Source organism: Neovison vison, unplaced genomic scaffold, assembly GCF_020171115.1.
Source record: "Neovison vison isolate M4711 unplaced genomic scaffold, ASM_NN_V1 Scaffold_049, whole genome shotgun sequence".
In the NCBI taxonomy this organism is placed as follows: Eukaryota; Metazoa; Chordata; class Mammalia; order Carnivora; family Mustelidae; genus Neogale; species Neogale vison.
Window position 1 is genome coordinate 17,501 of NW_025334853.1, and position 3,259 is coordinate 20,759.

Consider the following 3,259-nt stretch of genomic DNA (forward strand, 5'->3'; position numbering starts at 1 on the left):
GGGCCAGGGACGGCCGGCGCCGCGCTCCCGCCGGGGAGAGAGGCGAGGGGAGCCGGGCCGGAGCCCGACCCCCCACACCAACCACCGGCGGAGGCAGCGCGCGGCCGCAACGGCCACAGCGGACGGCCGGGGACCCGACCCGCGCCCGGGCACGCGCGCCGGAGGGAGGGGCGCACGGCGTAGGGCGGGAGGAACGGCCCCTCGTCGGCACACGACGACACCACCGCCGGGGCCGGCGGCGGCAGACACGGATGGGCGGCCGCAACGGGCCTGAGAAGCACCAGCGCGCCGGGGCGCGGCACCGGGTCGGCAGGCAGACGGGGGGAGGGGGGGAGGCCGCGAGACAAAGGCTCCGGCGGGCAAAGGGCTTAGGCGCCAGAAACCGGAGCAGCCACGGGGGGAGAGGACCGCGGGCCACCGCGAGGGAGCACAAGAGCCCCTCAAAAGGCGCCTTCCAAGGCCCAAGGTCGGCCACCGGGGCACACGGGGTCCCACCGCCCAAGGCCTCCAGCACAAGGGCGGTCCCATGGCACCCGAGGACACCGACCCGGCCCCTGGCGGACCCTGGCCACCTCGCGGGGCTCGGGACCCCGGCCACCACGCCACAGTCACGACCGACCCCCAACAGGACACTCTCCCCCACGCACACGACAACATCCCTCCGTGCCCCGCTCGACTGGACCCGCGCGGCCTCTCCTCCTCACCGGGGGCCGAGGCTCCTTCGCCCGGGGACGACCCCTCCCAAGAGCCCCTAGAGGCCAGGGAGGGGACAACGCCCAACAGCGACGAGGCCGGTTTCAGCCCCGAGGGAGCGGATCGAGGTCACCGCGCGCCTTCAGCCGTCCAGGCAAGCCAGGGACAAGATGGGGGGGGAGGTCAGCGGCGACAGGGGGAGGGTGCCCAGCGGGCGACGGCCGACCAGCGCGTGCGGAGCGGTTCCGGGGGGAAGGGCGCACCAACGAAGGCACGAGCCGGGCCGCCAGGTAAACGTGCACGGGATCCCACCGCCACCAGCACGAGAGCGGTCCCGCGACGCCCGGGGACGCCGGCCAGCCTCAGCACCCTTGGCGCGCCTCCTCCCCCCCGCGAACCGGGCCCCACACCGCTGGGGCCCACCCCCACGGGACCCCCACCGCAGGGGCCCGTTTTAAACCTCCGCCCGTCTGCCTAGTCCATCCCGGAACCACGACCCGGGGGGAAGCGCCCCCCAGGCGAGAGCGGCCCGACCCGTGCCCAGACGTCACCGCCGGCGGCCACTCGGCACGGGAGCGGGCAGCAGACGCAGCCGCTCGCACGGCAACAGGGCAGGAGACGCACGGCCGCGGGGGAGTGGCCACGCACGCACGCACTCGCACGCACACGGGAGCCCCACGTGCCAGACGCCAGCCAGGCCCGGCGGGATCCTCCCCCGACTCGGAGGGGGGAGGCGCAGGCCGCGGTAGGCAAGAGAGCGACGCTCGGCCCCACCGCGGGGCCGGCAGACCCCTCGCAGAGAGGGGGCTCTGCCCAACACGCAACGGTAGTCACCCCGCATCGGTGGCCACTACGCGCAGAGGAGGGGCGGCAGCTGGGGGGTTCCGGTACCCCAAGGCACCCTCTCGGATCGCTAGAGAAGGCTTTCTCACCGAGGGCGCATCGCCCCCACCCATTCGTCCCCCCGACCGAGCCCCGCGAAACGGCGTCCCAAAGGCCTCCAAGGGCCTGGGGGCAGGGGTGGGTCTGCGGTAAGGGATAGGCACAGGGCAATCCTGAGCGCTCGCGGCCAGAGCCCGACAAGGGGACCGCCTTTGCCTCTCCACGCAGGCCATGCTCCCATCACCGCCCAGAAGGAACCTCGTGCCTCCACCGGGGCCACGAGAGGAGCGGAGACGGGCACAGCATGCTGGGCAAAAATAGCAGCAGCCCTCGGGTGGCCAAGCGCCACAGCGCTGGCCCGGCCCGGCACGGTCACTCACACGCCCCGCCAAGTCCTCTCCACACACACCCCTGGCACGACGCGCACCAGGGGACGAGGAGGCGCCCGCACCCACACAGAGGGGGGGCGGGTTGGGCCTCCCTTACCGGCTCCACCACCTGCTCTTCGGACACACCACCGACAGCGGCAACCCGAGGGGGTCGCTGGGAACGGGAAACGACGCCACCACTCGGCCTCAGGCACCTGAGACAACCTGGAGCGCTCCAGGGGCACCACAGAGGGCCAGGCGCCACGCACTCAGCACGCCCAGGCGGTGAGCAGCGCGGCATGGGGACAGCCCTCCCCACCACAGGGAGGGCCGCTCACCCCACAGGAAGCCAGGAGTGGCATGCGAGAGTGTCCGCTGCGTCAGAAGGCCCCACACCCACAGGCGCCCTGAGGCGGGAACCGTGGGAAAGTGGAGTCGGGCCGGAGCCCACACCCCCCCGGCACCCTTTCCCCCTACACCACCCACGACAGCGGGTGGCAGAAGAGGAGGAGCGGGGGACCCGCGGGCAGAGCGAGAAGCACGGTCCCATTCGCCATGAATGTCCGTCCCTCGTCTGACGCGGCTTAGGCCCGGCCCGGGAGAACGCGACATCACCACATCGATCAGCAAAAAACGTGCCCAAGGAGGCCCCAGAGGGGGGAAACACCCGGCGAGGACATCAACCAGAAGGACCTGCTTTTGAGCCTCGCCGGCACCCCTCGAGCCCAGGGCAAGGACAGCCGGGCAACCCAGGGAGAATGCCTGACACGCAGCACAGAGCCTTGTGGAACGGAACAGGGGTTGCCACAGCCACAGCCGGGTGCCCGCAGCGCAGAGTGCACGGGGTAAAGGACCCACGCCACCTGCCCACGCAGCCCTCGGGTGCTGGAGACCAGAGATGGCACCACAGCCCAGGCCACCTGGGGGTAAACAAGAGCCGGCAGCGCACAGGCCCACGCAGACGGCTCAAACAAGCGAGGGCCGAACCGGATTTGGCACCACATCCAAGCCCGGTGCCCCGCACGCACCCAGAGGCCCACAGCTCTAAGGCAAGTCACTCAAACAGCGTGTCAGCACCTACCTGGCAAAAAAAAGTGCTCCTTTCAGGGGACAAAATACCCACGCCATCAGGCGGGGCCTAGCCACAGGTCACCGGGACCTCGTGGGACCATGGCCCGGCCACTGGCCCCAAACACCACTCCATTGCCCTACACACACACACACACACACACACACACACACACACACACACACACACACACAAAGGGGGGGGCCGCACCACGGAACCCCTAGGGCCATCTGGTCGACCCCCGGGA